Source organism: Gossypium arboreum, chromosome 4 (genome assembly GCF_025698485.1).
Source record: "Gossypium arboreum isolate Shixiya-1 chromosome 4, ASM2569848v2, whole genome shotgun sequence".
In the NCBI taxonomy this organism is placed as follows: domain Eukaryota; kingdom Viridiplantae; phylum Streptophyta; class Magnoliopsida; order Malvales; family Malvaceae; genus Gossypium; species Gossypium arboreum.
Genome location: NC_069073.1, coordinates 84,243,604 through 84,258,979, shown reverse-complemented (window position 1 = coordinate 84,258,979; position 15,376 = coordinate 84,243,604). Strand labels below are relative to the sequence as shown.

Below are 15,376 nucleotides of genomic sequence, written 5' to 3'. Positions count from 1 at the left end.
CCGCTAGCATTGCCGTATTCCTAGATGGTCTACCCCGGCGTTGGTAGCACCGGTTTCCCACTCGATTTACATTCTGCTTCGGACAATCTTGGGCAATCTTTGATAAAGTGGTCGGTGACCGCACTTGTAACAGGAGCGGTCATGGAACCTACAACTCCCCGAATGCCATTTACCACAATACTGGCATTCCGCTCTGTCTCGACGGTCATTTCCAACACGGCAATCGAAGTGACTCGTGTGCTCACGGGGTCGATCGCGATCTCGTCTAGAAAAGCCCGAAGTGTCCTAGACCGCCCAAGCCATCTCTAAATTTCTTCGATGATGTGGGAAGGGCTTCCCGAAGACCTCTTCTGAAACTCCTTGCTCCCACCTCAGCTTTTCTTTTCTCCATCTTGAGCTCCTCGGCCTTGCAAGCTCGCTCAACAAGTACTACAAATTCTCGGATTTCAAGATGCCAACATACGACTTTATATCATCATTTAGTCCATCCTCAAACGTTTACACATTACGGCTTCGAGGAAATGCATTCTCGTCGTCATCTGCTAAGCCTCACAAATTTTCGTTCATAGTCGGTAACCGACATGGAACCTTGTTTGAGTTTAAGAAATTCCTTCCGTTTTTGGTCAATGAATCTCTGACTGATATACTTCTTTCGAAACTCGGTTTGGAAGAACTCCCAAGTTACTTGCTCTCTAGGCACAACAGAAGTCAACGTATTCCACCAATAGTAGGCAGAATCACGTAGCAAGGAGATAGTACACTTTAGGCACTCATCGGGTGTGCAAGATAGTTCATCGAGTACCCGAATAGTGTTGTCCAACCAAAATTCAACTTGCTCGGCATCATCACTATCCGTAGCCTTAAATTCAGTAGCCCGTGTTTTGGATTCTATCAACTGGGGCTTATTTGACTTTATTTGGTCGATTCTGGAGGCATTGTAGGTGCGGGGGTTGTGTTTGTTGGGAATGGAGGTTGTGGAACAGCCGTATTAGTTCGAATGTATTGGTTGAACCAATCATTCATCACGCTATAGAAACCTTGTCTAGCTTCATCATTTGGATTACTAGCATTAGGTTGAGAGTCCGCCGGCGCTGTCCCTTGTGCGGGAGCAGGCGCTACACTCTCAAGATCATCAGCTACCGCTCGGTCGGGATCGGGATCCATTACTATAAATAAACACATTTGCAAATGTCAGAAATCACCACACTATCAAATAATCACATAAAATGACATGTATAGCTAGACCCAAACGCATTACGGTAGTCCTAGAATTGACTAAACTGTAGCTCTGATACCAATAAAACTGTAACACCCCGTACCCGAGACCGTCGCCGGAGTCGGACACGAGGGGTTAACGGGCTTAATCCACTTATTTGCACAGTTCATTTTAAAATTTTCCAGACAGCTGGCTAACTGTGTCACTGTCACCTTAAAAATCATATCTTGAGTTCCACAACTCAAAAATAAGTTTCGTAATTTTTCCCTGAAACTAGACTCATATATGCATCTACAAATTTTTTTCTAGAATTTTTGGTCAGGCCAATTAGTACAGTTTATTAGTTAAAGTCTCCCGTGTTACAGGGATCAACTACACTGACTTTTGCGCATTACGACTTGGATATCTCCCTGTACAGGGCTTCAATACTGATGCTGTTTGTTTCTACAGAAACTAGACTCGAAAAGGAATCTGTACATATATGGCATGACTTCTAATTATCTCTGGTCAATTTATAATGAATTTCCAAAGTCGGAACAGGGACTCCAGAAGCCGTTCTGGCCCTGTCTCACGAAAACTTAAATATCTCTTAACATACTGCTCATATGATCATTTCGTTACTTTCCTATGAAAATAGACTCATCAAGGTTCGTTTACATAATTTATTCACTAATTAATTCCATTCCTACTATTTTTAGTGATTTTTCACATCCACATCACTGCAGCTGTCAGCATCTGTCTTTAAGGTAGGCTTTACCTATTTCATAGTTTCCATGATTCAACTAGCCCATTTAACATAAATAGCACAAAATATGATCATGATTAACCATCCCAATGGCTAATCGTTTCCAAACATTTCCATACCTCTTAATGAACAACATACAATGATTATAATACCATGCCCAAAGTATACTTAAGCCATTTTCGCATGGCTATCCAAATTTACACAAAACCGAAAGGTACATGACCTACAACAAAAGGGTAGTCCTATACATGCCATTTCAAAGTCCAACCAAAAATATACCGAAAGGAGCTTTGATAGTGTGGGCGACTTCAGCTTCAAAATCCCGAGTCCGATAGCTGAAGAACCAAAATCTATAAAACAGAGAATCAAAGAAAGCGGAGTAAGCATTTAATCCTTAGTAAGTTTGAGCCATGAATTTAAACACAACCAAAGTATAGCATTCATGTAGCTAACAGATAATTTCATATGCACAAATTCTCAATATCATACTTACTTCACATTACCAACCCTTATATTCATACACAAAGATCAACTTAGCCAAAGGCCGGTAGCTCATTTATCAACTGAGCGAATACTTATTTGTAAGAGCTCAACTAATTCAAGCACATACGAAACATGCCTCATTGTTGGGATTTCACAAGCGTATTAACTGAAATTTTTACAGCAAGTTCATTCATTCCCGAATCACGTACCTTCGGAGTTTAACCGGATATAGCTACTCGTTCAAATACCTTCGGGACATAGCCCGGTTATAGTAGCTCGCACAAATGCCTTCGGGACTTAACCCGGATTTAGTAACTCGCACAAATGCCTTCGGATCTTAGTCCGGATATAGTCACTTAGCACAAAGCCTTCGGGACTTAGCCCGGACATCATTCGAAGAACCACGCACACATATATCAATAAATCATGACACATCCATATTTCATTTTCATTACCAAAGCTCAACACAAGACACTTATCATATTTACAATTTCGGCTCAATAGCCACATACTAAGAGCATGATTTTGATTTACTTAAGACATAATCTAATCGAATCATAATTTAAGTTCCATTACTCGAAAACTTACCTCGGATGTTGTCGAACGATTCCGATGGCTATTCGACCACTTTTTCCTTCCCTTTATCGGATTTAGTTCCTCTTTGCTCTTGAGCTTAATTTAACAAATAAATTGATTTAATCATTTGAGCATCGAAAAGAGGAACTCAAGGTACTTAGCCCATATATATTCATTAGACATTAAAGTCACATATGTACGGAATCGTGAATCAAACTCAACACATTAGTTAATATTCTCCTTAGCCGAATTTTCTAAGTCAAGAATAAGCCGTCAATATGCTTACCTATGGCCGAACTCATTCATGTGGCCGAATATGCATGTCTATGTTGAGGCCAATTATATACTCAATACCACACACAAATGGCAGACATTTTACTAACTAATGCATTACATATTATAACTCAATACGCATCCATCATTTACTCCATAACCAAACACCATCATGTGTAAATATATACCTTGATATATTGTATATGTCATACCAATACATCATGTGCAAACATATATATATATATATATGCAAGGGCGAATCACTAAGTTGATTATAACCAAACATAAACATAAATCCAAAACACAAATCTTACCTACCATGCAATAAGCATAAATCATACTTATGAATATACCATGGCGAATACATCACAACACCATACCATTTCAATTTTGGTCATGGTTAAACAAAGAACTTAATGTCTCACTCAAAAATGCTAAAAAGAAAATCCAAGAGTCGTCAATCCACCATCACATGTATCATTAACAAGCTTCACATTTAGCATGCAATGGCATTAACACAAAATCCACCTTGGCCGAATATCATCCCCATGACATAGCAAAGATTTGAACCATGGGCTAATTGGAACTCAAGCTAGCAACTAAAGACATGTATGAATCTCATGACACAACATCAAACATACCTTAATCTAGATACAAGTATGGCCGAACCTCCTCCTAATTCTCTTCCAAACCAAACATGAAGCAAGAACTCCTCCCCTCTTCCTTAGAATTTTCGGCCAAAAGAAATGAAAAAGGATGAACAAAATTTTTTTTCTCTTTTCTTCACTCACGGCAATAGGGGGGAGAAACACTCACACACATTCTTTCCTTTTTTTTTTCCATTTCTTTATTACCCATACTTCTTATTTTATTTTTCCTACCATACATCACTAACATAACATGTTTGTGACATGTTTCCACTCATAGCATGGCTGGCCACTACTAATTAGGGGGGGAAATTTGACATGCAAGTCCCCCCTTTTTATTACATGCACTATTAGATCCTTATAGGTTACCCTATCACATTTCGAAAGTATCACACATAAGTCCTACTAACTGAATTCACATGCAATCGACTAAATCGAAGCTTGAAACTTTCACACATTCATATTTACATATTCTAGACAATAATTATCACATTCAAATATTTTGGTGCCTCAGTTTAGCGGTCCAGAAACCACTTTCCGACTAGGGTCACTTTAGGGCTGTCACAAAAACGCCACAAATATGACCTACAGTGGCGTTTTTGTAAAAATGCCACAAAAAATTTCCATAGAAACGGCGCGGTTTATTTTTCCCCCTCCCCTAAATCCCCAATTTTTCCCGAAATCCTTTATTTTTCCCCATTTGATTTTCCTAATTTTGCCTGAAATCCCTAAAATTTTTTCTATTCCTTTGCATCATCGTGTTGCATCTCCGTCGGTAGTCTCTTTCATTTCTTCAACTTATTGTTTTTCCTATTTCTCCTTTTGCTTCCAACCAAAATGAAACTTAGTGATAGCATTTCTAACTTCTTCTTCTTCTGGTTTTTCTTTTGAAGTCATAAGAAAACCTAGCAATATCTTTTTGTACATATAGAATTATATGGTTCATTCCACAGTATAGCTCCTGTCTTTAGAACTTAGTTCTCATATATCCTTCACACCATTTTCTGTGAATTTTGATTGTCTCAGGTTATTTTGTCTTATTCATGCTGAGAAGCTGGTCTCCGTTTATTGCGGTGTTGGTTTGAAAGGAAAAAGCTCCTGAGTAGTTTAAGATTGTTATACCAAGAATTCCTGTATATTTTATAGCCAAGAAGAAACAAGTAATGTAGTTGATTACGGTTATCTCACTATCTGTTCTTTTCAATTTTGGAAATTAGGAGAAGGTTGTGAATCCATTATTTGAGAAGCGTCCAAAGCAATTCGGTATTGGAGGAGCTTTACCTCCAAAGAAGGATCTGCACCATTTTGTGAAGTGGCCTAAGGTTGTTTGCATTCAAAGGAAAAAAAGGATCTTTAAGCAGAGGTTGAAAGTCCCACCAGCACTGAACCAATTTACAAAGACTCTTGATAAAAACCTTGGTACGTGATAAAATCTTCGCCTGTAAGCTGAATGGGTTGCATTTCTATTAAATCTAGGAAGCTACATAGTAAAATGGTTTTACAAATTTGGAAAAATAATAAAGAGGGTATTATTTAGTCTGAAACAAAGGATGTCAACAGTAATTAACTAAAAAATCTTTCTTTAAAGTTAGGATTCGTTGGAAAATGAAGATTTAAATTTGTTTAATGTCAATTAAAAAAAGAAACTACATTAGCATGCGCCAGTGCCATGTTTCCTACTCAGACAGCTCCTAATAAATCTTATATTTAATTGGATAAAAGGCTATGAATTTAGCTTCACACGTTTAGTTAATTAAAGCTAAGCTAGTTTTCCGTATTCGGCCACACATATTTAAGTAGCAAGGGAAATTAATAAACGTAGTTTTCCCAATTTTTTATGGCTACTGATAGGCTGATATTTTATGTTGGAATGGTGTGTTAGAGAACACCACAACTGGAACTGTAAACATTGGGAGTGAAGATTGTGCAGAACTTGTTGAGAATACTTCTCTTCAATTCCAGCCTTTCATTTCATTAACACGGTACTATCTTGCTCGTCTTCTTTTCTGGTTAGTCCACCTCCCCCCCATTCAATCACACACTCTTCTCATTTCTTTTAGATGACTTTGACCCAAGAAGCTTATGTATAATTAAAAAAATATAAAATAAAATGAAATCTGGTTTTTCAGAAGTTTAACTGGATATCTACATTTCTATGTAATTATTTGCTCACCATACAGTACAATCCTGCTTAAATTTGAACGTATTATTTGTGTTTGACCACTACACTTTGTAAGAAAGAAAGATGACCGAATGTAGATCTGAGAGATTTTCTTGTGTTTAAACTTCGAATAAGCTTCAGTCACTCCGTCTAAGATTCAAAGAATTTGTCTGAACCCCATCACTGTATTATAATATAGCTGAGTTTTAATATTCTCATATCTGTCCTAAAGGTGCATGCTGTTGGGGCACTACCTTAGAGGCCTCGAGTATCGGTTGGAGCTAATGGAGCTTCTGTTGTTGACAAGCAGTCCCGGCAATAATAGTTGTGGTGATGAGCAGGTTGTTTAGAATTGCTCTCTAATTCCAGTGCTACCATCTGTATATATGTGTGTAAATCGACATATTGACTAACTTCTTTTACTGAAAGAGGTAAGAATCGGACAAGATTAGGCCCTTCACTCTCTTACAGATGGCAAATTATTTTTATGTATAAAAAAGATACATTGTTTTGTGTTAGTGTCGAGTTTAGTGTTGGTATGTTAATGTTTTTTATCGAGAAATGGAGAAACCTTGTTGATAATGCTCATTATTAGTTGCATTAAGGTTTGCTTTGAACCATCTTGAATGTCATTGTTGCAAGCCTAAACTAATAAAAAGGCAGTTTAACTATCGCTTTATATTAGCCCCTTAATTATTTCTTTAATTTTTTTGATTTCTTCAGTGTCAACTTTCAAATTTTAGTGAAAATCTTCTTCTTTGGAAGAAAAATTTGACCGAACTGTTAAAATTTTAATGTTACTACGTTTTTTAAAATTTTAACATTTTGAAAATTTTTATTAATTTTATCATGTGTGGACTGCTAATAACTTTTCCGAAGAAAAACAATTTGATTAAAATTTGAATTTTGATAGTGAAAATGATAAAAATGAAAGAATAAGTGTTAAATTTGTGATTATGCTATGAAGAAGCCCTCATATATTTTGTGCACTTTTTCCTTTTAATTTGTATTCTAGTTAGTGGTTAATGTGCAAATATGTTTTAGTTAAAATTGAATTTTGTTATTATACTTTTGGTTCTTGTATAGAGCCTCAATGCTTCTTTGCATAGTTCTAAATATGCCTTTGTATGCGTTTTGTTTTTCTGCAATTCTACTTCTATTGAACAGTTATGGCTTGGTGAAACATTTAGCCATGCTTTTTATTGGTTCCTTATCTATACATGGTTACCAATAAGTGTTAAAAATGTTTTTCCTCTTGTTATTACCTGCTATTGAGTGCTTTAGACACAAACATACACATATCTTTTGGCTTTCTTTCTCTATCTTAATTTTCACTTTAAATTTTGAGATGAAACATATGAATGGGTTTTCCACCTCTAAATGTAGTTAGTAATCAACAAGTTGTAAACATCTTGTGTTTAATATACCTTACCTCCATATTAAATCAATCATGATTATATTGTCGAGCGATTATCCGCGTACTACTTTTATCAACTTTGGATGTTCCTAATAGAAAACTTTGCACAATGTCAAGATGGTCATGTAGCTATTATTATAGATCTCGACCGCGGAAAGTTAGCGAGACTTGTTGTTGTTCCTCCTAAAGTTGATTGGTGATCGACTAGCATGAATGGAGGTAAGAAATATAGCATTCGTGCTCTAATTAATACTATTGCTTTTTGTTTCTCGATCTTGGCGTTTTCTCTTCATGTTTCATGGTTTGATAGCCATCCTAGATGGTTTACGTAGATGCCTTTTTTTGTAACTTAGTTTTGAATGATTGATGGCTATTCTTTCTAACCTTTTCCATAAAGTTCTATTTGTATTTAAGTGTGTTATTATTAGTATACTCGAGAATTTGGTGCACAGTGAAGGATTCATTGCTTATTTATGTTTTTGTTGTTATTAAGGAGGTTTGTGTAGATATAAATCTTCTCATCTGGTTATCTATTATTTTTCCCTTAGATATTTTTTTCTTTTTTAACTTAGATTGGTTACGGTTTACTATTTAGTCATATGGAAACTAACTTACCCTGAGCTATAGCTTTGAAACAATTATAGGTAGCTAATTTTATGAGAAGATTTCTAGTTTGATTCTGCCTATGTCATAAAAACTTATTTGATAGATGAAAAATATTGAGTGAAGTGATAACCTATATTACATTTTAAAAGAGAATGTATGTTTAAATTTTGAAGGTAATATTATTGAAAGAGATAGATACAAACTTCAAATATAATATTAATGATAAATTTGACAAGAAAAATATAAAAAAATCATAAAAACTTTGAGTTTTAAATCAAAAGAGGAAGGGCAAATGTTGAGTTGAAATTAGAAACACATTGATTATTTACAGGGGCCTCTGAGCGGGAAGCTGTGTTTGTACTTTGCATTTCGTGTTTAAATGGTTTAAATTTTCATATAAATTACAAGAGAAATAATTTGCTTTTTTTCACAAGGTACATCCACTATCTTGTTTTTAACGTTAGTAACAATTATGGTTGTTTTGAGACATCATGATTAATTAAAACTAATAAGTAAAAAACCATCAATAATTGAGGTTTCTTATATGATAGAAGATATTTTTTATGTTGTTATATCATTCATAAAAGTTAATTTTTTTCAATGTTAATTTTAGATGTTAACTTTGAAGTACATTTGTCCAATTCTCAACGCATTTTCTTATATATTTTCTATCCAACATCCATTCTTTGGTCACAAAATGATTAAAATATATATGATTAAAATCATAGACTTCTTTTGATATTTTTGTCTCATATATGATTAAAATATATATGATCTAAAAGCAAGAGAGAAGGAATTTAAAGCAAAAGAGGCTGAACCGAATAAGCGTGAGCAGGTAATTTGTTGTTGGCTATTTACGATCGAGTGAGGTGGCCCTTGAATAATAAGTGTGGTGCTTCCGATTTATTTTTGCGGTATTTGATACCAATTGTGATAAGTTTTCCTTTCGCATTGCGATTACAAATTATCTGATTTCTAAAGTAATTTAAATATTGCTATATTGGCACAAAAAATCAAAACCATAGTTTTTGAATCAATTTCAATTCATATTTCAGTTTAGTTTTTCCGGTGAATGCTTGTAAAATATCTTTATGTTCGTAGTCTTTTATTATGAAAATACTAAAATTATGCAATGACTTGATTCTTATATGTTCGGATGCAATATGTAAGCTGTGTTGTATGTAAGGTGATTTTGCTATTCATTTTGCTCTTAGATTAATTTGTCCTTGTAGTAACTGAATGTTAACTTTATATTTTGTAGGAGTTGAGAAGGAAAGAGGATGCAACAGCACGAGGTAGGTTCTTTTTTATTTTTTATCTTGATGAGTCCCGAGTTTATCCATTACTAGTTTGATTTTGACATGAGTCCCTTAAACATCTTTTGCTTTTTTCTTCCAAAAGTTTAACGTCTTTCCATTAGAGTTTCATCGTCAAGTTTATCTCCTCTTCCTTTTGATCGACATTTTCAATACTTTGGGTTCAAGATCCCCTATATGCTAGAGGTATAGAGTTCGAACTTTGGCATGAGCTTGGTTTTCAGAACTATGGCATTTTGCACTCATCTTCAACGATTAGACATTTCAAAGTGACTAAAGATAATACCAAATTTGTTTGAATGAAAAAGAATAACTTTATCAATGCTATTGGACATAGAAATTAAGATTATGATAACTAAAAACCTGTGATATTTGTGAGCTTAATAAAAAAAGTGAAACATGTTATGAGTCGCATGAAATCGAGAAAGGAGATAGACATTAAACACGTGAGGTTCGTCATGACATCCCCTTTAACCTTCATTTGACCCTTTTTGTCTTTTTCATATATGACTACTTATTTTCTTTTTGAGGCCTTTACAATTCCATTAACATGAAACTGGACTCATGCTTGTCACTTATTTACAGCGACATTAGCATTTACGATTAGCCTAGCATCAGTTTTTTTTATTATGGGTTTACTTTTTACCGATTTCACTTTCATTACAGTAAATTGTGACACCCCTAAAGTGACCCTAGTCGGAAAGTGGTTTCGGGACCACAAAACCGAGTCATAAAAATAATTAACCATTATATTTGATGCTTATTATATGTATATAGGCATGTGTGAAAATTTCATGTTTGAATTTTGTTAATTGTAAGTGAATTTTGCTAAATAGGATGTGTGTGAGAAAATTTAGAAATGTGCTAGGCAAATGTTAAAGTGGCCTATTGATGCATCTTAGAAAATGTTGTCCTTGCATGTCAAAATACCCAAAAGATGAACTAGTGGCCGGCCATGCTATGGGATTAACCATATTATAAACACTTTGTGATAATGTGGTATGTAGGAAACAATAAAAAAAAGAAAAGAAAAAGGTTATCATGTTGCTCAAGTTGGCGAATAGAGTAAAGAAAAGAAGAAAAGGGGTGAAAGAAACAAGTCTTCATTCTTGTTTCTTCTTGGCCGATTCTAAGAGGGAGAGAGGGAGCAACCATTCGGTGATTCTAAGTCATAAATAAGGTGAGAAATTCATGTTAGTTTATGGATTTTTTTTAGCATATTTTGAGTTAGATACTAAGTTCATTACATAGCCCATGACAAAATTTTTAGTTTTATGGTGTCTTGAGCATTCGGCCATGGGGAAAATGGTAGGGGATAGATTGATGTTTTAAGGTTTAATAGAGTTTAAGCTAGTAAATACTTAATTTTTGGTATTTATATGTGAAAGAGATGAACTTGAAATTTTTGAATTTACATGAATAAATCTTTTGGTTTGTCTTAGTATTAAATTGAAGGGAATGCCGTAGGTGCTTGAATGTACTAACTAGATATTGTTTTATATACATCTCTCAATAGGTTCGGCTGTGTGCATGAATTTAGGGGATTAAACCTTGAATGATGTTATGTCTAGGTTTCGGCTATGAATCTTTGTGTTTAATTTCTTTATGTGTTGATGCTCAAATTGAAAAAGGGATGTTAGTTATGTTATAACATTTGCTTAATAATGAAAGGACATGAGCTTAAAGCTTGAGTAGCATTCGGTATTAGAGTAAGTTAAAATTTGTTAGAAAATAACTCCCAAGTTAGTGAATCACGAGTTAAGAAAGGGATTTAGGTTGTATATAAATATGTTAAGCTAAGGCTGTTAAATTATCAATCTTTCTTCCTAGCCGAATATGTGTTTATAAAGTTGAGTTGTTAAATAGATTTTGAAGTTAGCCCATGTATTTATTTTTGAATTTAAGAAGAATGATACATTCGACTATGCTTTGATGTGCTTGAATTGTTGTTATGTGAATAAATATTTGTTTGATGATATATATATATGTATTCGGCAATGGGATAAAATGTGTATTAAGGTAAGTTTCATGGTGATTATGCTTGTGATGTTGGGTTAATATTCGGCATTGAGTAATGTGGGGTAAGGTGATTAATCGGCTATGAAATTAGCTAAATTGAATAGGTATGTTTAATGATATGCTTAGTATAATGTATGATCTTATAACTCGGTTTGGTATTGAGATAAAGGTTAGATGTATGATTGGATTTTGGTATGTGTTAAATTGGTTAATCAAAGATTAAATGATATGTGATTGCCAAATGTGATTGTTAAGTGAATAATATTAGTTAAGTACTTAAGCAATCTATTGTTTTACTTAAGCTTAAGAGCAAAGAGGATCAAAGTCGGATAGGGGAAAAGAGAAAGTAAACGAATAGCCGTGGACATCCAATCGTCGACCACTTCTGAGGTAAGTTTTAAGTGATTAAACGTTGTGTAAATTCAATCATAATAGGACATAATGAGTTGATTTAATAAGATATGATGTGGCCATGATATGTCTTAAACTCAAATGGTAAGTTCATAAGTGGTTGGACTTGGAAATTTAAGAGCAAATTGTAATAATTTGCTTTGGACAGCAGCAGTAACGTGATTTTAGAAAATCACTATAAATTTTTGGTGTGGAATTACAGGCTGAATAAAATATGTAATCAAAGCTTAGTTAGTCTAGTTTCTTATAAAAGAGACCGTGTAAGCAAAGAAATTCCCTATAAAGAGATATTTAAAGTTGTGTGGGACAGTGTCAGAATGACTCCGAAATCCCCTGTTCTGTTTTTAGAGAATCATTATAATTTGTACAAAAATGTTTATAAGATAAAATTTATATGCTTAGACTCCTTAATGAGTCTAGTTTCAAATGAAATCAAATAGAACACATTTTGAATTCCGTACAATGAAAAATTTTATTCGTAGTGAAGAGTGGTCAGATTAGTCAAACAGTGAAACAGGGGAAACTTTAAGAAAAATCTGGTATTGATTGGCCAAACCTAAAATTCTGAAAATTTTATGGATGGAAGATATATGAGTCTATATTCAGGGAAAATTAACGGAAATTAATTTTGAGTTTTGTAGCTCCAGTTATAAATAATTTAGTGACTATTGCTCAGGAAAACAGCTTGTGGTGAATATGTGAATTTGTTGTAAACATTGATGAAACTATTTGAAGTTGCTTATAAGCTATGGCTGAAATTGATGTACAAGATAAATATATGTGTGATATGTATATGTGGTAAAGCCGAATGGCTAATGTGAAATATATATGAGATATGTATATGTGGTAAAGCCGAATGGCTAATGTGAAATATATGTGTGATATGTATATGTGGTAAAGCCGAATGGCTAATGTGAAATATATGTGTGATATGTATATGTGGTAAAGCCGAATGACGAATATGTATGAGATATGTATATGTGGTAAAGCCGAATGGCTAATGTGAAATATATGTGTGATATGTATATGTGGTAAAGCCGAATGGCGAATATGTATGAGATATGTATATGTGGTAAAGCCGAATGGCTAATGTGAAATATATGTGTGATATGTATATGTGGTAAAGCCGATGTGGTAAAGCCGAATGGCTAATGTGAAATATATGTGTGATATGTATATGTGGTAAAGCCGAATGGCTAAAGTGAAATATATATGAGATATGTATATGTGGTAAATCCGAATGGCTAAAGTGAAATATGTATGAGATATGTATATGTGGTAAAGCCGAATGGCGAATGTGAAATATATGTGTGATATGTATATGTGGTAAAGCCGAATGGCTAATGTGAAATATATATGAGATATGTATATGTGGTAAAGCCGAATGGCTAATGTGAAATATATGTGTGATATGTATATGTGGTAAAGCCGAATGGCGAATGTGAAATATGTATGAGATATGTATATGTGGTAAAGCCGAATGGCTAATGTGAATGTTGTAACATGTGATTAAATGTACATGAAACTTGGAAATGTATTCCGGGTAAGACCTGATGACTATGTGTGGAGATTATGTCCGGGTAAGACCCGATGACTACGTGTGGAGATTTCGTCTGAGCTAAAGGTCTCGCCGATAATCCGAGTAGAGGTTAAAGCTATAAGACTTCATAATAAGAATTGCTTATAAATATATTCAATGCGAAAGGTTAAACAGGTATGTACTCCAAGTTTATATGTGAGCTTGATTTGAACTAAATCATAAGGTAGTTATGTGATGCATACGAGAGCAATCTATGAGACTATTCCTATGATTATGTGACATCGGATCAGTGTGAGAGGTTATGTGAAATCATACAATATATCTATGTCACATGAGCTCACTTTTATGTGAAAGTTTATCTGCTTATTGTATGTGATGAGATGTGCATATTCGGTAAAGGGATGGTATGCCTGAAGGAAGAGTGAAATAAAAATACGAACAACTATGTTATAATTTGATTGTTATCTGTTGACACTGCTTAAAACTTACTAAGCATTGTAATGCTTACTCCGTTTACTTTGTTTTCTCTGTTTTATAGATCTCATTGCGAAGCTGCAGGCTCGGGGATTGTCAGCAACTAGTCACACTATCACTATCCACTGCTTGTTACTGTTATGTTTAGAATTATTTTATGGCATGTATAGAATAGACTAGTGGCGGAAGAATATTTTTGGTTAATGTATATAAGCCATGCGAAAATGACATCTTTTGAATGTTTACTTAGAGAAGTTTAAATTTTATCCCTGGCTGTGCTTAGTACTTATTTAAACGAATGATCTTTATTTCAAGAAAAAGTTCAAAATTTTACTGTTCTGACATGAGTTACAAGTCCGGTAATGCCCCTTACCTATTCCGGCGACGGTTACTGGATAGGGGTGTTACATAAATGGTATAGCTAATTTCCTTGTTTTGCTCAATCAGGTGACCAAGATTCTGTTTAACAATTTTCTTTATTGCTGGAACAAGTCTTAACCAAGATCAAGATCAAAGTACTTCACTAAGTTATATATGCAGGCACTGCAATACTTTGGCTTCATCTAAGCTTGAACCAGCCCTCTGTTGTATATTGTTTCTTCTTCTTTTTTGATCTTTTTCCTTTGATTAAAGAGAGGTGATGATGATTTGGCATTATTTTCTCACTAGGATGAATTTTGTTTTAGAAATTGTAAATACTTTGTGTGTCTCTGTGTGTTTTTTTTATGTATTAAATTTAAATTCATTAATTTTTATATTTAGTTTTGGAGTTTAAATTTAATGGAAAATTTAATTTAATTAATATTTTTATTTTTAATTAATATTTTTAAATTTCAAAATTAAACATAATATAATATTTAACATAGAAATAGATATTATTTATGTGACACCCCTAAAGTGACCCCAGTCGGAAAGTGGTTTCGGGACCACAAAACCGAGTCATAAAAATAATTAACCATTATATTTGATGCTTATTATATGTATATAGGCATGTGTGAAAATTTCATGTTTGAATTTTGTTAATTGTAAGTGAATTTTGCTAAATAGGATTTGTGTGAGAAAATTTAGAAATGTGCTAGGCAAATGTTAAAGTGGCCTATTGATGCCTCTTAGAAAATGTTGTCCTTGCATGTCAAAATACCCAAAAGATGAACTAGTGGCCGGCCATGCTACGGGATTAACCATATTATAAACACTTTGTGATAATGGGGTATGTAGGAAACAATAAAAGAAAAAAAGGTTAGTAATAAAGAAATGAAAAGGGAGGGGTGATGAAAACAAAGTTGTCTCATCCATGTTCTCCCCCTCCATTGCCGTGGGTTGAAGAAAGATAACAAAAGGAAACAAAAAATGCATGCTCATCCTTCTTCTTGATTGCGAATGTGGGAAAGGGAATATTGAAGAGGAAAAACCAAGGTAGTCGGCCATGGCTATCCTAGTTTAAGATATGCATTGTGATTTTCTTTTAATTGACTATGAGATTAGATTGATA

At 34.0% G+C, this 15,376-nt stretch overlaps 1 long non-coding RNA gene across 1 annotated transcript; it reads left to right on the top strand.

Moving 5' to 3' along the window:
• Positions 1-4,921: 4,921 nt before the first annotated feature.
• On the top strand, positions 4,922-14,212 carry LOC108459204 (uncharacterized). The gene is made up of 5 exons (XR_008281174.1): positions 4,922-5,359; positions 5,823-5,922; positions 6,334-7,737; positions 9,386-9,419; positions 13,949-14,212. It is a non-coding gene; the product is annotated as an uncharacterized LOC108459204 (long non-coding RNA).
• Positions 14,213-15,376: the final 1,164 nt, after the last annotated feature.